Below are 24,972 nucleotides of genomic sequence, written 5' to 3' on the forward strand. Positions count from 1 at the left end.
TTGGAATGTTGGCACAAGGTCTGACTACCATTAATATCTCATTTTACTTTCTGAAGTCTACAGATGACTGTCCTTAATGGTTCTTGTTTTTCTGCAAACAATAACAAAGCTGTTTCCTGTGTTCTGTATGACTAATGCTGCATAGAAAGTATTAGCACTCTGGAAACACATTGTTGAAAAGAATCATTCTGTCAGTTAATGTAAGGTGATTAAGGTTCATGAAGGTAACAAAATTCAAGGCAGTAATGTCATAATGCTTTAAGATAGTTGTGGTTATCCTATCAGTTTTCTAAGTTTGTAAGATAATATTTCAAAATTGTCCATATCTGTACCACTTTTTTATGGCTTTGTCCAGATTCCTTACTCTCAGAGGTTGAGAGGTATGGTGGTGATATTCTCTGAAGCCTAGGTCGTTTCAGTCAATGCCAGAAAAATCTAGTTCATAGGGATACAATATTTTTATTAAATACAGTAGTACAATAAATAATAAATAACATTGATGCATTCTTGTGCAGAATATAAACTTTAGAGGAATGCTGAATATATTGAAATTACTATTAAGTCTAATTTTAGCAAGTCTAGATTGACATTTCATTGGTCATGACATTGAAAATGTATATTTAAAAGATTGTTAATGTGCTTATTTTTTGTAATTTCATACTGCAGAAACATCTCTTGCTTGTACTAGAAGTCATCTAAGGAGAATGCCTTAGGAAAGCCCTCATTAATTTGCACATAAGGAATTCAGGAGTCTTCACCTCTATATTCGGAGTGTGCTGTCTTCCCTGCCTTATGGTTTGGTTATAAGTTTTAGGCAACACCTGCATATTTACATCCTTTCCTCTCCAGAGTGGCTTTGTACTAGTTTTGTACATTCTTGTGTTCTTCGTTATTTCAACCCACTGCCTTCCTGCCACTAAATATGTTTCTGTGTACCATTACAGTCTATGCGGAAAAGAAAAAAATGCTGTAAAATGTGCTTCTCTTGAACTTTCTCAATCCCCTTGATATGCTGTACTTTGTATTTCCTACTACCCGCTTATACCCTTTGCCAAAGCTGCATTTGTTTTAAGTGCATCGTGCTCTGGCTAATCATCATGTCTGTATCTAATATCCCAGACTGCATTTCACTCCTTATTTGTCATAAGTAATAGTACTGTCTGTTTTTCTTTGCAGCCAGTTACACAGTCCATGGCTTCCAGGAAACCCTAACATTTCCTTTTGTCTTCTGTTTCATTAAGGTACTCATCTTTCTTATTGACTTTTAAAAAGATTTGTTTATGTTGAGATCATAAAAGAAATTACTACAGCCCGGAGCCCTTTTCACTTTTGTTGTTCATATTATTGTACTCTGTAATGCATTAACTTCTCTTATGGAAAACCGTCAGTCTCTGTTTTATCTGGTCTTAAACTACTATGGTTCTCTGCCCAAGAAAAGCTAGCATAACATAGGCAAATTATGTGATCTCTACATTTTTCAAAGCATTGCTTTATTTACTTTTATCTGCTTTACTGTTTCTGAAAAGCAGTCGCTACATATACTTACTCATTATATGAGGTAAGCTAGTAGGGTGAGGGTACATATTCCTTGCTTAGTATTGCATGTTGGAAGTAAATGTTTTGTTGAGAGCTTCATGATCTTGACTTCCCTGTTTGATACATAGTTAATTACTGCATCCCTAGATAATGGTGATGACCTGCTCTGAAACCTGAAGACTCAAGTTCAGGATTAACCACCAGAAGTTCAGGGCTAGTGGGGTACATGATCCACTGTTCCATAGACTGCTTGGTTCACAGTGTTGATTGACATGTTTACGACCTACTAACCTCTAAGAAGTTTGAATGCACATACTTTTGGAAGCATTGTGCAATGCATATCTATAGTTTCTTTTTTTTTTGCATTACTGATTTTATTTTTAGTACTGGGTTTTTCATTCTAGTGTTTGTTCTCTCATCTCTGTGCTACAGACAAACTTTCAAATAGAAATGCATCAGACTAGGGAGAGGTTACCTCTAAGTAACCTATAAAAGAGAATTTACTGTCAGTTTCTGAAGCTCTTCTGAATCATTCACATTTTCCAATCTTAATAATTTTTCTTTCAGGTGGTTTGTTTAAAATCTTCAAGATGCAGTAATGCATTCAGTAATGGTTTAGATGTGTGAGGTATAATATGGTTCCACAATCACCCTAGAGTGACTATACATGTCATTTGTTATCAGGTGGGCCTGCACAAATGTATTCTTATCTTTGTTGAGACACACACTGGTTAACATTTAAACTGATGTTTACCATTGTTCATAGATTTTTAATCATAGTGATATTTTCCTTTCTGTAGGGAGAGTTGCATGAATTTAGGACAAAGCAGAAGACTTTTTGCAATGTAGTAATACATTAGCATATTTATTGAGGGGAATGCTGCTCTTCTAAACAGAGGTAAAATCCTTCAAGAATCATTACCCAAATCCATTTGCTGGTTAAACATCCTAGAAGGCATCCATGATGGCCACTGGAGGTTTATGCCACTTTCTGCTTTGGGCTGAATTTCTATACCAAATTCTCTTAGGAAGGCCACTGAGATTTATCTATAGTGAAAGTAGTAAGATTCCAAATGCCATTCTCAAAAGAAGGGCTTTATCACGAAAAGCCCTGTTTTACAGTTAACGCAATGTGTACTACTGAATGTTCCATGTGAAAGCTATCAGGTTGGGGGCAGATTTTTAAGGAAAAGTGATAAAATAAAAATGTTATAAAAAGTGACATACATTTTTCATTGAAGATTGCTTGTATATATTGTAAATGTACCACAGTAGCTGGGATGCAGCTTATTAAGAAAACCAAGAAGTACAAGAAGGGATGAAATGAAGTGAATGTGAATATATCACCTTCTCATTGTACCACGTATGATTTTTTATCTTTGTAGTTTTGTACCGTGTGGCAGGATTTCTCCTTATGAACATAATAGTGGTTTTGTTGATGTGAGATATTGGCCAGGAAGTGCTACGTCTCATCTCTAGATACTGTTGCCTAACTCTGTGATTCTGAGTAAGTCACTTAATCAGAAAGTGCTTCCAGGTTGACCATGAAAAAGGTCTATGGAGATCAGTGTACCACCCTGGTTAACAAATGCAAATAAAGTAACAAACAAACTAACTAACAGACAAACAAACTAATATTGAAGCAACCTTTAACCTGGATATGAAACAAAATGCTGCTTTTTTATTCTTCAGGTATTATGAGCAATGGGTCTACTTTAGATTTTACATCAAAATTACGAAACTTAGTACATTTTTGTTGCAACAGCTCATTGCAGGGGGAGGGCTTGATACCTTCTGCTTCAAGGTTACAACAAGTAGGGTAAGGGAATGCAGTTATGCAGGAGACACAGCCACCTTCACTGGTGGTACAGAGGTCTCGACACACACATTTTTTTTACTTCTGTGTTTTTGCCATTTTGAAACATCTGTTTACAATGAAATTGCATTTGCAAATTCCTTCCTTGACTCTGTCAGCAGCTACAATAGACAATGTGGTGACATTTTTGTTTTTGTTGATGTCTCCGGAATATCTTACACTATTTTTCACTTAATCATATAACAAGTATTTTGCATGCATGTATGAGTACACACTACAGGGAGATTAGAAGTGCAAGTATGGAAATCCTTAATTGGCTTGCCATCCCAAGATCTATTTTGTGGATCCATAACGGAAATGCATGCTTAATATTAGCTTCTCTTGTAATTTTAATCAGGCCAAATGATTAGTCTGTATTATTCCTCTTACCTTGTACCTCATTCCTTCATCCTTACCCCTTCCATGTCCTGTTTCTCTTTTTCTTATTCTCTCTTTTTTATCCTCAATCATCTGTTTTCTCTGCTAAAAACGTTTTCACTCCTGCTGCAATAAATGTTGATTGTCTCTTTCTCCCTGTCTGTTTTTAGCCCTTCCATATTTTTTCTACTTACACTACTTCATTTATTTATTTGAAAATCCTACTAGGTTGCATATTCTTTTCAGATGAAGCCTGGGCTGAAAAGACTCACATTAAAGACACATTTATAAAAATTTTGTCAGTATACAATGTAAGATCAATAAATACAATGTACAACTTACATGTACAGAATTACTGTGGGTACATTTATTATATGTACAATATGTCTGAAGTTATTCAATGCAGTCATATATATTGAATCAACATAACACCATGTGCAACTTGTATAAACTGTACAGGGTACTACACAGCCCTATGAAGTAACCTAACAACGTAAAACAATGCCACAACCCTATGGAGTAACCTAACAATGTAAACAATGCCACAACCCTATGAAGTAACCGAACAATGTAAAACAATGCCACAACCCTATGAAGTAACCTAACAACGTAAAACAATGCCACAACCCTATGGAGTAACCTAACAATGTAAACAATGCCACAACCCTATGAAGTAACCGAACAATGTAAAACAATGCCACAACCCTATGAAGTAACCTAACAATGTAAAACAATGCCACAACCCTATGGAGTAACCTAACAATGTAAACAATGCCACAACCCTATAAAGTAACCTAACAATGTTAAACGATGCCACAACCCTATGAAGTAACCTAACAACGTAAAACAATGCCACAATCCTATGAAGTAACCTAACAATGTAAAACAATGCCACAGCCCTATGAAGTAACCTAACAATGTAAAACAATGCCACAACCCTATGAAGTAACCTAACAATGTAAAACAATGCCACAACCCTATGAAGTAACCTAACAATGTAAAACAATGCCACAACCCTATGAAGTAACCTAACAATGTAAAACAGTGCCACAACCCTATGAAGTAACCTAACAACATAAAACAATGCCACAACCCTATGAAGTAACCTAACAACATAAAACAATACCACAACCCTATGAAGTAACCTAACAATGTAAAACAATGCCACAACCCTATGAAGTAACCTAACAATGTAAAACAATGCCACAACCCTATGAAGTAACCTAACAATGTAAAACAATGCCACAACCCTATGAAGTAACCTAACAACGTAAAACAATGCATGACTAAACACATTGAAAGATTTCATTTTAGGCAAGAAGGCTTGTTAGCTTGACGTAAATGTGGTAACTACAAGCTGGACATGTGGCATTGCACTTGTGAGTTTTGCCTGTAGAGAAATAGGTTATATACTTTACAAAACTTAAGGAAATTATTGTAGGCGAATAGGTGAAATCCATAAAAGTGTAGATAGATAGAGGACAGGGTAACAGAATGACATTAAGAGGAATGCAATACATAGGGAAATATGTAAATTAATTGAGTACTAAGGTTTTGGTATAGACACAAAAGATAGGATATTGAAGGGTAATCAATGTTGTGAGTTTATAGATGGAATAAGGGTATGATTTCTGTTTACAGAGTTAGAAATAAGTAAGTTTGGTGGAAGTATGGCTTAGACACAGTAGTTATAGTAAAGTGTTAGTACAAGTGTAATAAAGTAACCCCAGTACTTACTGTATGGGCATAGCCGTACTGTATGGGGACAAAGTTTGGTATCATTGCTGTCATTTGATAGTGGTGTAAGAACACTTATTATTTGTCGTGAGGTAATTTTTTAGTTTGGTTAAGACATTTTTAGTGTTTAGTTTTCGTGATATTTGCCGTTGTATAAAATGTTATAACTTTGCTGTATAATTAGAGTATAGTGCCCCACTATAGTGGTTATTTGACTTTATCATAAGTAATCGATTTTAGTTAAGAGATGGAAGTAATGCTCATTTCTCAATGCCTTGAAAATAAGCAGCTTAAGGGTGCTGTCTTAGACAGAGTTTTGCTGCTTAGATCACATGAGTAATTAAACAATGTCCTTCTGAAAGAAGGTGTCAGAAATGGGAAGCCTCCTTAAGCCCATTTCAGTTTCAAGCATGTGGTTATTCTATGTGATTCTATATTATCCTTCATACCTTACAATAAGATAATAAAACTGAAAAATACCATGAATAATTTTCCCTTGGATGGTTTCCCAGTGCCTCAGTTCAGAAGAATGACTGACCATTGGAAAATGCACCTCCATGAACCTCCTGCTCTGTTACTAACTATCTGCAAGTGCTTGTGAATAAAGTAAGTAAGGCTGTATAGATGCCACATAGGAGCATTGCTGCCTTATCCTTAACAAAGCTGTCCAGTTTGCAGTTAAATAAAGAGATGGTCCTAGTTCTAATTTCCTTGCTTTTCAAGGCATACATTTCTGACCACTGTCCACCCATGTCTTTTGAACCTTATGCTCAAGAAACATTGCATCCCCCTGGTCAAATCAGGTGGAGCAAACTCTCTCGGTATACTTAGTACTAACTTTAAAACTGTTTAAGGAACACACCTTAACCTGATTGTATCCATGTGGATTTCCATTGCTGTGTGGCCATATATAAAACTGAGGATTTAACTCCTCAGAATAAGGATTTAACTTTCTTCCAATCTGCCTTATATTAAAATCTCAAGGAAATTGCTGCATATAAGTATGGGCTGGATACATACACACTGAAGTTATTCAATGTTCCCCTAATCCATACATTCAATCTTAGGATAAGAATTTATGGGGTTTCTTTTTTTTTTTCAAATAATTCTTTTATTTTTCAAAGTATGGTACAATGCAAGCTGGATGAGGAAATACATTACAGTTATACACATTAGAATGCAACGTTGGATTATTACAGAAAACAGTGAGTAGCCACATAGTATAGCAATGATACATATGAGAATGATAGGTACAGCACAATGAGAGCATTGTAATCCATTTACCCAAAACCAAAAAACAAATATATACAATATTTACAACCAAGAGTGCTACGTTCCTCCATAGTGGTAATGCAGAGGTATAGTAAAAAATTGGGTTGGCTGTGGTTCTCCGGTAAATTAACAGGAATAAGGATAGCTTTTATGCACAAGATGTGAATGGGGAGTCATTCAGTATGAATCACATCTATAAGTTTCTTCCATAATTTGCCAAAATAAGCTCTCTTTTTGGGGCCCTTTATAATGAATTTATGAGCTGAGATGTGTTTGAAAGCCATCTCTTTGAAACCCTTCCAACTAAGTTTGGTGCGATCTAACCAGTTTTTAGTGATATATAGCTTAATAAGTGAACAGAGAATAATTAAAATGTGAAGTTGTACTTTAGGTATTACGGAGGTATGAATATGGAGAATGGCTGTTTCCCATGACAAGGTTGAGGTGTAGTAACCCATTTTTTGTAAACGAACTTTTAGAGAACACCAGAGTTTGTAAGAGTGGTTGCAATACCACATAATGTGTAGTAGATCCGCTCTCGGATGGGAGCAGCATGTACACGAGGGGGATGAGTTGGGGTTAAATTTATTGAGTATTACAGGAGTGAAGTAGGAATTGTTGTTTAGCATCAGTTGGGTGTATAAGAGTTTTTTAAAAAGGGAGAGTTCTAAAGTAGATTTTATAGCTGAGAGTTTTTGGTCCTCTGAGATAGGAGACCCAACTGTGTTCCAATAGTTGGAAAAGAGACAGTTTGAGTTGTATAGCACCTTATTCAATAGTTTGTAAGAGGATGAGATTGTTTTTTTAGTGCTTGATATTGCAGATATGATTTCAATTAATTTGTTGATTTCCTGAGGGTTAGGGGGAGGATTAAAATGTTGTGCATGTAGAACTTCTCTTAGTTGTCGAAGAATCACTGTGTATTTGTTATTGGTTCCAAGGATTAATCGTAGCTCAGGGATAGATTTTGAACTATGTTTGAGGATGTCCCAAACATTGAGGTCTTTAATGCGAGGAAATTTAGTAAGGTCCAACGTCATATTGTTGATTTTGATGTTTGGATTTTGATGGAGTGGTTGGAGCAGGGGTAGGGTATTTTCCATGTTGATGTCTTTAATGAGTTTTTGGAAAAGCCTAATTTTATGTTTCAGAGAATGTGCTAAATTACAATTGTTTATAGAGAGAGTGGAAAGGAATGGAATAGCCTGAGGATTAATTTTGTTAGAGATAATATGATGATGCCATATTTTCAACCATGCTGGAGAGTGGGTTTGATTTTTGCTGCTAAAGTTTGAGATAGACCAGACTCTGTTTGAGCAGATGATCTTGTAGTACAGTTGAAAGTTTGGAAGGCCTAACCCCCCTTTCTCCTTAGGAAAAGTTAATTTAGAGTAAGAGATCCTGACTGACTTCGGGAACCAGATGAACCTAGCTAGATCTTTTTCAATTTTGGAAAAGAAGTTATTGAATACTTCTATATCCGAGCGTTGAATTGATATAAGAGTCTGGGTAAGACATTCATTTTCACTATTGCTACTTTGGACAAGAAAGCTAAATTCATAAGTTTCCATCTTTGTAAATCTTGCTGGATGATGGACCATGTTTTTAGTAGATTGTTTTGGAGCATGGAAGCTTGATTATGTTCAAAATGGATACCAAGATATTTAAGATTATATGTTATTTGTAAAGAGGACTCGGGAAGTAAAAAGATTTGTGGGAGTTAGGATTGATTGGGAAAATATGTGATTTTTTATTGTTAATTACGTATTCAGATGCGGAGGAAAAGTACTTAATGGCATCAAAGATTTTGGGTAGGTCTGAGTTGGGAAATTGGAAGTATAAATTTAAGTCATCTGCAAAAGCTGATAGTGCAACATGTGTGTTTAGAATTTTAGGGATGTTGTGGTGTGTATTCTGCGCAATATATAAGAAGAAAGGCTCGATAAAAATGTTAAAGAGAAAGGGTGAGAGTGGGCAACCTTGTCTAGTTCCATTAGTAATCAATATTGGCTTGGATCTCTGTTTGTTTATATAGAGGTATGTGTGGGACTTTGTATAAAGTGTTCTGATTATATCCGAGAAGAATTTAGGTATATTGAAATGGGACAAGGTATCAAACAAAAGTCCCAGTTGACTCTGTCGAAAGCTTTAGAGGCATCTAAGGTTAGGGCGTAGATTGGATTTTTGTCTTTTTTGGTCAATTGAATAAGGGAATCCAAGGTTAGGGTATTATCCCATGTGTGTCTATTACTCATAAAGCCAGCTTGGTCAGGGGATAATAAAGGCGGGAGTATCTTTTGTAATCTATTAGCTAAGATAGCAGCAAGAATCTTAATGTCAACATTTATTAACGAAATTGGTCTGTAATTGTGTGGGTCTGCTCTGTCTTGTTTGTTTTTAATAGTAAGATGGTTTTTGAGTTGTTCCAATGTAAGTCAGTAATACCCTCCTTAATGATACAGTTAAAGACCTTCCATAGGATAGAGGATATTTTTGGGCAAAAGGCTTTGTAAAAGTTAGTAGTGAAGCCATCAGGGCCCGGAGATTTGCCTCTTTTAAGATTGTTTATAATGTCATGTATTTCCTGGATGGTAATTGGCGCGGAGAGGACTGAGATTTGAGTTGGTTCAAGAGAGGGGAAGTTAATGGAGTTTAGAAAGGACTCCCTCTGGGGTTTTAGAAAATCTTGTTTATTGCTACTATAAATATCTGAAAATAATTCAAAAAATAAGTGTATTATTTCAGAGTCTGAATTATAAATTTTCCCTTGATACTGAAGAGTGGATATTCTGGGAGCACCGTTATTATTTTTTAATATTCTTGCCAGAGTTCTTGAGGGGGTTTGGGCCCATTCAGAATATGTTGCAATACATTTTTGTTCCTGTAGGGAAAAGTTCTGTGAGTGCAGTTCTAGTAATTCTTTGCGCGTGGAGTTGATCTATACTTCAGTTTTTGGGTCTGGAGATAATCTCTGACTTTTTTCTAAAGATGATAGTTTAAGGGATATAGTATTTTCTTTTTTAGTGTTGAGTTTTTTAAGATAAGAAGCTTTGCTAATCAGAAAACCTCTCATTTCGGCTTTGCAGGCCGCCCATTGAATGTCTGGGGGGATTAGGGATTTTGTAAGATTAGTGTCGAGAGCCAACAGCATATTATTAATTTTATTTAAAATATCTTTATTATTTAGTAGGTTATTGTTAAGGGTCCAGTTAGCGAATGTAAAAACAGGCGTGTTGAATCTGATTTTAAGAGAGATTTTTGCATGGTCGGAGAGAGATCTGGGTTCGATATTAAAAGTATTTTTAAATTTAGAAAGGAGGTCCGAAATCAGGATGAAGTCTAGTCGTGACCAAGATTTGTGACAGTTGGAATAGAAGGTATATAGATTTTCTTTGGTCGAGATATTACTAAAAGTGATAGTGTCTACAAGATTAAAATCTGAGATAAGTTCCTCTAAGGCTATAGAAGCTTGGAAGTTATAGGAGGAGGATTTGCTGGTGCGATCTAGGCTAGGATCAATTACCACATTCCAGTCCCCTCCTACTATAAATAAGTAATTTGGAAATGCGTTTAGTATGTTATAGATTTCTAGGATAAAGGTTTGTTGTTGAGAACAAGGACCATAAATGTTCATGAACATAACTGGTTTGGAGGAATCTGGGAGTGTAGAGGTGAAATAGCACCATCTGCCGTTAGTATCAGATTTATATTCATTGATAGGTTCCTGGAATTGTTTCTTAATTATAATGGCCACCCCCTTCGAGTTTGAGCTGTCACCAGCACTTATTATTGACCTGATCCATTTTCTATTTTTTGTGTGTTCCCATTCTTTTTCAGATAAGTGTGTTTCCTGGAGAAAGCTAATATTAGCCTGGGATTTAAACAGCAGGTGAAGAAACAGTTTTCTTTTAGCGGTATTTTGTAAGCCTTTAATGTTCCAAGAGTCAACGGCCCAACTCATGCGAATTAAAAACTACCGAAGTGTGGGGAGACATTATATATTTGGAGATTTAAAGTAATATTTGGGTAACATAATGTGTGTTTACTAGAACCTGCTTTGTGTTTGTAATAGACTGATAGGAATATGGAGAACCGTATCATAGCTGTATCAGTAAGCAGTTTGGATGAAGAGGAGGAAGTAGCACAATACTCCTTCTGACATGCCCCGGTGCCTACCCACCTGAACCCCATAGGCGAAGAAGTATAACAAATAACAAAAGAAAACCCTAACATTTCTATACATATATACATAAACATTCTCAACCAAAGGGTAATCAAACTAGGTCCCTAATCCAATGCACATACAGCTACCGTATGTAAATGCTACACCTACTAGTTTGTCATGAAAGTATGACCTTATGTACATAGAACATGCGCTTGTAGGTCAAGCTCTTAAGCTTAATATATATGAGAGATGTAGATCTATACATCCTATACATAACAGACTTATTACCAGTATAAGCATTTCTTATTGAGTATCACACACAACAGGAAGGCTGTAGAAAAGGTATAAACCTAAGGCATTGTTAAGTTCGCCATAAACAAGAGCCTGAGACTAGTGAGATTGTCATTATGGCATACGTTGTAGATAGTTGAAAAACTAAACCAAATATGTAGTTGTGGTGTTGTTTGATGTTGTTTGGGCGGGAAGGTATTACCAATGATCAGACTCTGATGATGGCAGAGCTAGTTAAAAATGAGAGTCTTGTTGCGTTGTTGAGAACCTCCCTTGCACTGTGGTTACCCTGTACCAGATTTAAGCATTACTGTTTTAGGTATAAGTAGTCTTTAAAACCCCTGTACATCTTTTATCTGCCCGTTGATTTAAGTTGAATCATTGCATTTATAAACCAACATTATGTCAAGTTCCATGACCACCCTGCCCCCATTAGTAAATGACCCACATAGCCTTATTTCTTTCTTAACTTCCCCACACTATAAGAGGACTTCTCTAATTGTAACCTGTAGTCAGTTCAGTAAGGCAGAAATAGATTATAAGTGTATTTGAAAGTTGGTTATTACCAATGTACTAGATTTGCTACGGTATGGGTTTGTTTAATTAATCACAGTCGGAATAATGCATTTCTTCCCTATTTCCTTATAAGCATCGACAATACAAACAAAGATTCATAAGAAATTCCTTTCTATCTATAATGGGAACCCCGGCTCAACAGTGTAACTAGGAAATAATACAAAAAGAAAAAAAAAAGTACATATAGTTGGAAACTATTTGAGTCTTGTTATCTCTTTTTAAGAAGGTATATAAATGTGTGCAATTATATATACACACACACAAATATATATATAAATATATACATACACACATATGTGTGTTAAATACATGTATGGATAAGCAAACGATATCTGACTGAGGCAGAAAGGTTTTTTAATAGTAACAGTTAAGGGATGAGCTGATGTTGAGCGCTACCTGGCTTGCTATGGTACACATACTGGAAGTTTTGATTTCTGTGCAATACAACTGGATCAAGGAAGTCAGCATGTAGTGAAAAGCTCTACCTGGCATCTTATAAGCTCCTATGTAATTTGTGTGTGTATTAGTGATGATCTGCACGAGATTAAGCAATCCTGTTATAGAGTTGAACTAGTTTCTGGAGAACATGTAATAAAAGGTTGGTTAATATATACCACGAACAAATAAAGGATGGAAGGTGGCATACCAATAAAATACAAGTTGTAAAATGGGTGGGGAGGGGTAAGAAAAAAAAAAAATCTAACCTTATAAAGACATCTTAGTTTATAACTTGTTCAAGTTATTACAAATTAATGCAGTTATCATATTGAAGCTGAATGCCAGTTCATGTCAAATGCTTTGTAAATGTATGATAACTGGCATCTGACAGCCTTGCTACAGTTCAGATCCTGGTGGGATATTTAGTGACATAAAGCAGTGTTATGTCTATGTTAAGGCCAGGACTGAAGCAATTCAGTATGCAACATATGAGAATGACATCAATGAGATGCTGAATCGTTAAACGAGGTAAATAGAGAGAGCAGGGTGATAACTGCAGAGAATAGCTGAAGTGCCTACTTTCTGCAAAGTGAACACAAAGGCCAGTTATACGGACCTAGATGCAGCCTTCAAAGGCTCTAGTTATTACTCCTTCATGGAGGCTAATCCTACTTTTAATATAAATGGGACATTTATTTTATTTATTAGTATTTGTTTACTAGGAAAGTTCAACTGAGCAAAGATCCTTTTTAGCAGAGGCTGGGGAAGAATAGCTCCAAAACTGCAAAATATTAGCAACAGCAACATGAAATTACTTAGAGTGTCAAAGGTGACAAAGAATAGTATTTTCTAGTTACGATAACATCAGACGTACATATAGTAGTTTTTCTTTCATTACAGTATGAAATAACAAAACCAGGTAAATAAAAGAGAACAGATTGCAATACAATAAATATGTGTGTAAAAATGTGAAACCTTGTAGGCGTTAACAATATGAAATGCAAGAACATGACATGAAAATTGACGAGGCATAACAGTGGTGTTTCAGCAAACGTGACAACTCTCTGATACTGTATTGAGATCATATAGTCACAGCATAATAGGATCTACAAGGTTAATTAGTGTATTGCTTATGAGCACCTTGTCAGGTACTGACCTTCCGGTTTTACCTCCTTTCATGAGGAGGGAGAGTCCATTTAGTCCACATGTAAATTTGAAGGATCCCATCCAGTTATGCAGGATACATTTAATGAAGATATTGAACTGAATAGGATTAACTTGCAGTGGAAGTCTATTTTAAATGAATTTTATTTATTTGCTCATAAAGGTTCAGATTGCTGGTAGTAGTGTTGGCCGGACAGTTCAACTTACTGTGAAAGAGTAGGTCAAGTGTCACAGGATCTTTAATGGAGTGGTAGATGAGGCAGTGCTTACACTTCAGGTGTCTATAATACAGAAGGTACACATACAATGCTTCTAGCCTCAACTGGTAACTATATTGCTTAAGCCTGTAGATTATTTTAGTTAAAAACCTCTGCAGCTTTTGACATTTTTAGATATGTCTAGTGAGTTGCCAATCAATGGGAACATTATATTGTACGCAAGATCTGGACAAAACTGAATACAAAGGAATTGCAACATCCTTGGATCTAGATTAAATATCTTTGGCAATTAGTATTTACTGACTAAAGTTGCTATATGTTGATCAAACAGCAGGGAACTATATCCCTAAGTAACCAGGACTCTGACTACATTTTAACTGGTTTATAAAGATTTGTCAATACTGTAAGTAGTAGGTAGCTGTTACTTTGTAAAGGAAACACAATTATATTTATTTATATTAGTGAGGATGTTTCTGCCATTACTTGGTGTGTTTTGTTTTAGCAACATAGCGTCGAGGGTCCCAAACAGACCTTCCTGGTCTGCACTTCACGAAACCAGAGTGACCCAACAGTAGAAGAGAAGAAAAAAAAAAAAGAAAGAGAAGAAAGAATAAAAAAAAAAAAAAAACGATTGCAAGCCTGTAACATGTACAGGGGATCTGCTTGCAGTAAACAGGACTTGTCTGCGATGGTCAGCGCTATAAGCGCGTTTGAGGAAGAACAGAATTAACAGACGAGCATTTCAGGTGCCACAGTAGAAGGAGTCCCTCCAGAAACCTCGCGGCGACGATGTGTTCCTTGCTGGACACGTGGGTCTGCCTGTAAACATATGGAAGGATGTTTTGCTGGATTAAACAGTCACAAAGCTGATAGAAATACCATGTTGGCGCTGAATTTGAGAGCGGTGATGTCCCTGAAGCCTCCGGTGAGTGAATTAGATAGCTGAAGTGTAAAGCTGCTGAAACGCTTGTGCTGGAAGCTAGTGACTTTATCCAAGGTCTGGGATCTTGTTAAATATTTTGAGGAAGATCTCTTTTGCTTCTTTTTGGGAGGTTACTGTATATTTGGTTTCATTTTGGGAGAAAGACAAAGTATTTGGGTATCGCATTTGGAATCTGATGTTTCTTTTAATTAAGTCTGAGCAAAACGGGGCTAGTTTCTGTCTGTTTTCCTTGATGGACCTGGGTAGATCTTGTGTAAAAGTTAATTTGTGATTATTCCACGTGAAGTTTTTATTTTTTTTTGCTGCATATAATATCTGTTGAGCTGACTGGAAGTTCAGTAGTCTTGTATATATTTGACGAGGAGCAAAGGCATCTTGTCTTTTATAAAGCGCACGGTGGGCTCTCTCAATTGTAACATTTTCTCCCCCTTCTGAGTGAAGTAGTGATTCAAATATTTGTTTTATTATAGCAAGTAAGCCTTGACTGTCGTAGCTCTCTGGAAGACCTCTTATTAATATGTTATTACGCCTACTTCTAGCTTCTAGATCTGTAATTTTTGCTTGTAAGTCTAATAAAGAGGCTGTTTTGATGCACATCATCTGATAAGGATTGTATTTGGAGTTCATTGGATTGTACTTTTTGCTCGAGTGTGTCTACTCTGTCCACAATTTGATTGATGGATTTACCAATAGTTGTAAGTTGTTCCGAAGTTTTGTATGGCAGATTGTATGGGCTGGAGGGCCTGCTTCAACTCATCCATGTGGAAGCTGGAGTCTTCTTTACTAATTGCATCATTTTTAGTAGACTCCGCATTTTGTTTATTTGTTCTCTGCCTTTTTGAAAGGACTTCTTTTTCAGGTGAAAAAATTGCTGAGGCTTTGGCTTTAATTGTTTGAGTTTCCATTGTAAAAGAGTCATTTGTTGTTTTTGTCTGTTTAGCCATGTGGAGTTAGAAGTGTTACCAGTAGGAGCAGGCCTCCCTAAGTTGCTTGTAAGGATAACACTGTGGAAAAGCCCGAGATGATGAAAGTCTATTATAAGTTGTTTCCCACTGCAAAGGTGATGCAGTTACCGAAGAAATGAAGGTAAGGTAGCTCTATTCGAAGTGTGTAGTAACTTAGAAGAAGAAGTTGAGGTGAGGAGCTCTGTGCATAGGCTGTTCACTAGTCGACCACCATTTTGGAATCAGAATTTATGGGGTTTCTTGCAATTGCATGCAGTGCATAGACTGCTCTGACTGGAATTAATGTTGTCAGCTGGCTTCTCTTCCCCAAGATACTGTGCTTGGATACACATGTTCCATTCCATGAAATGTATTAACCAGAATCCTTAATACATTAAATAAGGCCCCATTGGTGCTACCGTTTCTGTATTGCTACTCCTTTGTATGCACTCAGGGAGCATTTCAATGTATGGCAAGGAAGGTAATTTTGCTGGGTGAAGACAGAATACTGTTTTAGTGTGGAAAGACAACAGATAATTGGACTACAGAAGAAGTGGGACAGCTGTTACGGAGATATGCCTGTTTATCATTTATGGGGAATATGTTGAAAATTGTCAGAATTAGGCTAACTCTGCACTAATCCACACAAAGTTAAATTCTATCAGTTTTTAAAAAAACATTTCTCCCAGATTTTCTAAATACTTACTTTATCATAACTCATAACTACCTTCCACAGTGCGTTCTTTTTGTGCACTTTTCTTTGTTTTGGCAGGGTATTCTGTTTTGGGACTTTTGCTGTATTTTTTAGCCTTGTTACCTACTTCAGAAGCAGCTACATTAAAATTATGCTAAGTTGAATGTGTTAGTACATGGATAGATTCTGCAGTTATGCTGTACCACTGAGCTCTAGTGAGGGTAAACATGTTCGCATACTGGAGTGATGATGATGTGAATGTATTATTAAAGAAATATGTCTCACTGTGCACTCATGTGCCATTATTTTTCCAGAGGAAATAATCACACTTCCAATAGTTCTTTGATAAACAGATGTTTGCAAATATCTGTTTAGATACTTCTGTGCTTTGCTACAGTCTTTCTATCTGAATCCTATTTGTATAGCCTATGGAATATTTACTCCTTTGTTTCCAACTTATGTGGTACCTACCCCTGTGGTAAATGCAACAGACGTTTACTGAAAGCCTTTGAATCATTATGCATACATTCATAACACAATTTATCTCATCATTTTATATCTATATATTTTTGTAAAAATTGCATATTTTGCATGATGCCAAATTACATGAAGGTTTGCAGATATCTCTACATTTGTGAAGTAAGGAGATGAGAAAGTTTACATCCTTGCTAAAAAAGACATTTTCTCACTCTGATTCTTCACTTATCTTTGAGGTTTACCATCCCAGTCACTATACTGGTTAATGAATTTCCCAGTTAGTGAGCTCCATATGGCTCAGTTGTTCCCATGGAGGGGAGTGCACACTGTAATGGGAGTGGAAATGTCATCTATAAGGAGGCATAGGGTTTTGGCTTTTAAGTCCTCAGATCTCCTATACATGCTCAGTGGCATCAAAGGGGTTGGCATACAGTGGGCTTTTGTAATATGTAGGCTACTATGACTCTGTGAGATGTGACCAAATGACTTCAAGCCCCTTGAAGTCTTAACTTACATACAGTCCTCAGTCTACATGCTGGTCATTCCACCTTACAGAATATATGGCTGGACACATAGCCCTTCCCTCCCCCAAAGACAGACAAATGAGCTCAGCCCTGACTTTCCTCATCTCCCCATGTCAGCAGCACAGGTGTTATGCCACTAGTCAAATTCTGTCTACTTGGGTGGGAGTCAGGGCTTTACCCCTCTATGCCAGTGAGCTGGCTGTGAATACTTGTCTGAAGTATGTACATCATTACGTGCCATGTTTATAGTCAATGAAGCCAAGTCTGCAACAACTGGTTGAGACTTCACTCCAGTCAAATGAAAAAAAAAATCTTCAAATAATGACATAATGGATGAATGTTCCCCAAATTACTGTTTCTTCTGGAGAAAAATAATAGTTAGGGAGAAACACAAATAACTAATTTTTATTTGTCAGTGTGTGGGGACCAGCATGCCATACCACAAGATAAGTATTACAAACTCATAATGGATCATTGTGGCAAAGAGAAATAAATATTTCCCATTTATTGTGATTTCAAGTTGAAATATTTTTTTTGTTAATTATGTTCTTTCAACTGGTTTCTGTTCATTACATCATTATTTACACATGCAGTGCTACAAACCACTGCATGCCTGCTATAATATGTCAGCCATACTGACTGGAATGAAGGGTGAGGGATGTATTTCTGATAAGTTCTCAGTGTGAAGATTATGTAGGGAAGTATCAGAAGATGATGCCCATGAAACAAAACAAACGACAGTGTATAGTTGCTGGTATCTAAATTTACTTTTGAAGTTGAGACAATCCGAAGACATAGTTATACTCCTTCACTTCTATCAATCGAGTTCTCACAGCCATTGGTGACTGTACCTACAATGAAATTATAAATAACAAAATAAAATGTACGTACATAAAAACTGAAGCAAAAAATAGTAAAATCAAGAAAAGGTAGTAAAAGTTCAAACTTTAATAGCACTCAGTTCTAACACTTTGCAAAAGTGTTCAGCAGAAGATGAGTTAGATGGGAGTGTTTTTAAAGTTTAAAATTTTCTACCTTTTGTCACTTTTATTAACAGAATAAAATTTTTCTCACTCTACCCTTCTTTAGTGGACAAGGATTCATCCACTTTTGAATCCATCAAATCACCAGTTGCACTTACATTTGTGTGTTTTCAACTATATGTAAATTCAGCAACTCTGAAGTACTGACTTGATGCTGTCAAGGGCATACACATTATAGACTTGTAAAGGTGCTCTTCTCTCTCTCTCACTCTCTCGCCCTCTTTTTCATATCACTAGAGACAACGGCATTCAATTGACAGCTATGCATTGATAAGTTTGTCCAATCCATGTACTGCTAAAAAGGCTTGAGCAGGTCAGGTTCCTCTGTCCATTCTCTGGCTTTTTACACATCTGCTTCAGGGTTGTACTTTGCATTGCTTTCAAGTTTCTCGGTCACCCCTTCATAACCAAGAGATGTACAGTATAATGTATGCTATAGCTGCCTTCCCAAACTGTTTCTCTCATGTCCTATTAAGAAGTACAGAGCATCATCTGGTTGACATCAGACATGCTCTTTTAAAAGGCCAGGTCCTGCATCAAAACCTAAACACTGTTTTACCTGCTTTAGAGTCACTCACTTCTCACAAGAAGACTTCCCCCCTGTACTGAAACCTAATGCTAACCCCAATGCTGACACTGTCCAACCCACTTTACATAACTCCATTCTTTCTATAAGTTCCCAATAGTTAAATAAGACCTGCATGGCCTTTTCGTCTCCTAAAACCAACCTTTTTACATTTCAGCACAGCATTCCTTGTTACTACTGGACATCTAGTTGACTTCTACTGCATTGCATTAGCCCCAACTCCATCAATGAGGCTCAGATCTATTTATTCCAAAATGTAGCACAATGCACACTGTTTCCATTAATAAAAAAAATCCTGGTGCAAATAGCATGTTGTTAAAGTATATAGAAATACCATCTACTTTGAATGAAACTTCATATATTTTGTTGATATTAATACTTTTTATTTTTTGTGCTTCCTGATGATGTATGTGCACTCGGACCATGAACAGCAGTATTTAGGTGTATCTAAGTCTCTATTGGCAATTTTGAATGGTCGTGGTTACATCTTCTTTAAGCATTGTGCAAAATTAGTATAAAATAGCTTCAATAATTAATTTGCTTTCAAGAGTGCATAAAATATGTACCATACACTAAAAAGAAGTATATCAGTTGTTACTGAATGCATGAACACACAAAATAAGTTGCAGTCAGAATCTTCAAAATTAAATGGCAGTCATTTAAACTATCATCAAATGTGATTCTCTAGTTAAAGCTGTATTAAAATGTGTACAAGATTAATCCCTTCCCTTATCTTGTGTTGTTAATTTCATGATAGATGCTGCTAGATTTATTTGTTTGTCTGTTTATTTATTTATTACATGTCACTGATACCTCAGAAAGCTATGGAAAAGAGCCAAGCAACAATCACTGCTGACAAAAATGCTTCCAGCTAACAATGTGTGAACTGCCACAGGTGCTATGATCCCAAGACATGTAAAGTCAAAACAAAGTGGGAGACTGAAGTATTATTTTTTTCTTGAGAGACCCTGTCCTCACTTTTCCTAATTGTACCCATAATGTTACGTGCCAGACCATCTCAGCTATTCTCTCACTTTTGATTTTCGGTTGGGAAAGAAAAAAAATTGTCCTCTATGTCAAAACTATTCTGCACAAAAGTGCCATTTCTGTGGATATCTGCTTCATGTGCTGTTTTCCTGACTTGGATTTTTTTCAGCAGTCATAATAATTGGTTCCTTACTCTCAGTTTAGTGTAAAGTGGAAAAAAGATTAAACATATTAATTTCAATTCCCCAGTGCTGAATTCTCCAGTTACTATCCTAGAGGAGATCTTAGTCAGCAATTTTCCTGTTTGCTCTCTAGCATTGACTCCATACTTTTCTTTCTTGCTTGCTTGCTTCCACAATTGTGCTTCCTTGGAGTTAGGCATTATATGGTAAGGCGTGTAGGGTTGAAGCCCCTCAAACAGCAGTTACAGGAGCCTTGCCCCTTGAAGGGCAATGCCTTTTTGTTTGTTTCATTGAGCAGAAACATCATCTGGTTTGTTTCATTTGATTGGAGTTTCAGCTATTTGAAATGTGATACAATGTAAAAGAAACATTTGTACAAAAGTCATGATTTTGTTTCTGACATACAGATACAGAAAATAGAGTAGCTATAGTTAGAATTGCCGTAATGAACAGCTACATGTTGTTGTCATCGTTGTACTCTGTTTGTTGTACAATCACTGTGGCATTTAGAATTGGTGACAGTCATGGTTCTGTTGTGTTTACGGAGGTTGGGAATTGGATTACATATCTTTAATTTATACCACAGTTACCTGAAGTTAGAGTATAGTGGTTCAGGTTACCTGATAGTGCTTCAGGTTACCTGATAATGGTTCAGATTATCTGAGAGCAGATGCTCAGAATCAAGTTTATATCTGCACTTTAACCGCTGCAATAGTTTCAACATTTATGCTACTATAAATGGATTTTACTCCTGATTTTTTTTAAATTATGTAAGTATTGAACTTTTTCCTCATGTTTTCATTGTATTAATCTTTACTGGATCTATTTATATAGAAGTGTATGGATGCCAGGAGTTTCAATTCTGTGTTATACAGGGAAAATGGAGGTAAGAATTGTCACAGATGTATATGCAGTAGTGGATTTAGGCCAAAGTGCAAGGGCACACTCATCACCTTGTTTGTAAACCTGGAGTACAATTAGGCACAAAAGACTTTTTTTTTACTGTTTCCATTGAAATTTGAAAATGTACTGCCAAAACTGTACACAGCTAAGAGCTTACCTTATGTGGCCATCCATTTTCCATTTCAAAATGCAGAATTTTTTCCATTTCAATGCACAGCCATTTTATTTTATTTTATTTCATTTATTGTTTTCTTTGTATTTGCTCATGACTGAAGACACAGTTGGAAGTGCCAGCTATATGACCTGAACCTAAGATTCTGAATTGTTCCTCAGCTATGTGTCCCATTGTGCCAAGACGTACTCAAGAGTTAGAAGAACATCTTGTACATTATGTGGGATGTGGTCTGCAGAGTACATGAAGGATACTGTGCTCAACTTGTTGACGAGTAAGTTATTATTATTTTTTTTAATTCCTGGTCAGAAATTATCACGATGAAAAGCATTGAAGAGGGAGAGAAATATCTTATAAAGTAGCAGGGATTTGTATTGTAGAATACATAAAGGGCCATATGCCCAATTCATCAATCCTAGTAAATTTTGTTTTTTATTCCTGGACAGAAATGAGGCTTGCAACATTACTTCTAACTCTCTATTTAGAAGGTGTGTGCGTGTGTGTGTGTGTGTGTGTGTGTGTGTGTGTGTGTGTGTGTGTGTGTGTGTGTGTGTGTGTGTGCATTTGCATGCAGAAGCTGTGTACAGAGATCCTGCACCAAAGTCCCATAGTTTACCTCATAGAGTAATACAATAAGTTAAAATAGTTGAATAGTTCTTATTGTTCAGAAAATGATGCATCATCCTGTCTTTCATTTTAATCTATTTTTGTACCCTATGCTCCTTTTTAATCTTTAACCAGGTAAGTCTACTTTTCAGGGGCAACCTAAGGACTGTGGTTTAAGTGACTTGCTCGGAGTCATTCAGTATGCAAAGAGAGACACAAAGAGTCAAGCCATATATACTTGACTACAGGATGTGGCTCATTAACAGCTTAGAGGCTTAGTTCTCTGCAATAATTGCCAGACCTTCATCAACTTTTACATTTTCTGGTAAATCAGACAATCAGAAAATAAGGTCAGTCATTTAAGTTTCATACGTATTGTTGTTTAGAAAATGCATGCCAATGCAAAACCTGTTGTTTTGTTAACTTTTTAAGTGAATGAGTCTGTCTCCTATCTGTCTCTAGGTTTGTAGTACATTTCTGATATTGCTTCATAATTATGTCTTTTTTTTTTCCTGAGAAGTCATCGCAGATTACAGTCAGTCAATATTTAATGTTAATTAATTATTAGAGTTTCATATAATCATAGGATCTAGGAGTTACAAGGAAACTGATTTGCATGGCCATTTCCGACTTGCCAGTACCCACCCCTGAGGCCTTGCATCTCTTTTCAAGGAAGGCCAGACCAGTCATACCAGAGGACAATTTATGAATAGACATCAAGCTGTCCAACTTCTTTTTAAAGGCAGACAGTGAGTCACATTGCTTAACTTGGAGAGGGAGATTGTTCCAGAGAAGGGGTAGGAGCTATACAACAAATCTAGCCCTCTTCCTTGTATTATTTATTTGTTGTAGTGGGTTTTGATTTTGAAACTATTGTTAGCTGGACTGCTTCATTTGTTTTGGTACAAGAGTTCTTATAGCCTATAAGCAAGGTACAGATCATCCCTAAGGAGTCTATATGAAACTCAGTATAGGCATAATGCCTCCAACCTTTCTTGGTAGTTCAGATCTTTTAAGCCCCTGAAATTTACCCGACCTTTACAGATACAAAAGCTTTGAGTCTTTCCACTTACTTGATTTGCTTAATAAGGTACATTGCAATGAGGAGGTGTACTTAAAGATGAGTCACTTCAATGAAGAATACAGTGAGGTAAGGACTTCTGTTGATGTTGAAGGAAATACATTTTGCTATGAGTCTGAGCTGGTAAAAATACTTTTTGTTCTTTTTGTTTTAAAAAAATGCATATCCATGCAATACCTACTGATCTGTTAACTTTTTAAATGAATTAGAGTGGTCTAGCACTTAAAGCTCCAAGCTGTTAATGAACTGCTTCCTGTAGCACAGGGTTTGAATCCTTTTACATCTAGTTGCCTACTCTTTCACTTTGAGCAAATCACTTAACTGGACAGTACTCCTGGGTTGCCCCTAAAAAGGAACACTTTGGCCAGTGGGTTTACCTAGGTAACAAATAGGTAAGGTAACATAATATTTAACATTCATCCCCCATTATTTTTGCTCTGTACAGGATTCTTGAGCAGATTAATTATTTTATAATTATAATATTTTATAATTACATCAGCACTCGCTACCTAAAAAACTTCAACCCAATAACCTTCTCAGACTCCCTAAAATCAATAAATTAGAAACCTCTAAAAACTCTACCCCTGGATAATGCTGTTGCACTCTTCAATACAACTTTCCTAAAACTGTTGGATAGGTTTTCCCCCATAAAAAACAAAAGAATAAGAAACAATACCGCCCCCTGGCTAACAAAAAAACCCACTAACTGCCATGCAAATTAGAGACAAAACCTGGGCACATTACCAAAGAAACAAAACTCCCACCACCCTTAATGAATTCAAAACACTTCACAATACCGTTAAAAAGGTTATCACAGCAGATCAACAGAATTACTTATCCTTACTCCAAAACAACCACAAAACCAATCCTCAAAAATTCTGGAAAGGCATCACTACCCTCCTAAAACCTGGCTCAGCAGAAAACCTAAGCCCAGACCCAAATGTACTAGATATAGATCTGGCTACCCAATTCAACTCTTTTTTCATAGACTCTATTTCCAAACTAACCTCATCCTTCTCTAATAACACCTCACCCCCTACTTTTTCATCCCCACTCTTGTCACCACCTTCATCTCCAGTCTCTCAACTCCCTCCATTCTCCATAAAACCCATTCCTACTTTTACCATAAGAAAACTCCTGCAAAAGCTAAAACCATACTCCAATGCCCCCGATAACATTCCTTCATCCTTCCTCAGCATAGCTGCCAAAGCCATTGCCTTCCCCATCAGCATCCTAATCGATCGCTCTATCCAGGAAGGTCTTGTACCCAAACTCTGGAAAAGGGCTTTCATCATTCTCCTACACAAAAGTGGCAATAATTACAATATTACTAACTTTCGTCCCATCGCCATCCTCTTTCCTGTATCAAAACTCCTAGAGAAATGCATCCATCTTCAACTCCTTCCCTACCTCTTAGATAATAACTTACTAACTTCCACACAACATGGATTCAGACCCAGTCACAACACCATGACTGCCCTCCTTTCCTTCCTGGAAACTGTAAATAAAGCCAGAGGTTCTGGCTCTACTGTATCTACCCTCTTTCTTGACCTCTCTAAGGCCTTTGATACTATCTCTCACAACCTTCTCCTAACTAAACTATCTAACCTAAACATATCCCCTTCCTCTCTCAATTGGTTCAACAGCTATCTCTCCAACAGGCAACAAGCTGTCAAGTGGAAAAAACCCATCTCCTTTTTCCTTAACACACCCACTGGTGTTCCCCAAGGTTCCATTTTGGGTCCTCTCCTCTTCAATATATTCATAAATGATTTCTTCCACTCAATTCCTCATGCTAAACTTATTCAATATGCAGATGATACTACAATTATCTGTGCAGCCACATCCATCCCCGCTCTCTTAAAACTGACTCAAGACGCCTTCTCTACCACAGAACAGTGGATGAAGGACAATCATCTAGCACTCAATGCATCAAAAAACAAACTTATGGTATTTACCCCCTCAAAAACCAACACCATTGCTAGAAAACTATTCTCCATCACTAGCCAGAATAATACACCTCTTGAACTGGTATCTGAAACTAAACTACTAGGAGTCCAGATTGATGACCAGCTTAAATTCAATAGCCACCTACAACTAAACATAAAAAAAAACACCAAAAACTCGGCATGCTCTACCGACACAATCGATTCCTCACTACATCTACTAAACTCACTCTCGCTACTACAGTTCTCATCCC

General features: G+C 36.6%; 1 long non-coding RNA gene across 1 annotated transcript in view; it reads left to right on the forward strand.

The window, feature by feature from the left end:
* Positions 1-24,972, forward strand: part of LOC122810392 — a 40,135-nt gene that overhangs the window by 6,827 nt on the left and 8,336 nt on the right. Inside the window, exon 2 of the long non-coding RNA XR_006366095.1 lies at positions 21,189-21,359. This is a non-coding gene — a long non-coding RNA (uncharacterized LOC122810392). The remainder of the gene's footprint in view (positions 1-21,188; positions 21,360-24,972) is intronic.

Source organism: Protopterus annectens, chromosome 8.part1 (assembly GCF_019279795.1).
Source record: "Protopterus annectens isolate FY-2018-M chromosome 8.part1, PAN1.0, whole genome shotgun sequence".
Lineage (NCBI taxonomy): Eukaryota > Metazoa > Chordata > Ceratodontiformes > Protopteridae > Protopterus > Protopterus annectens.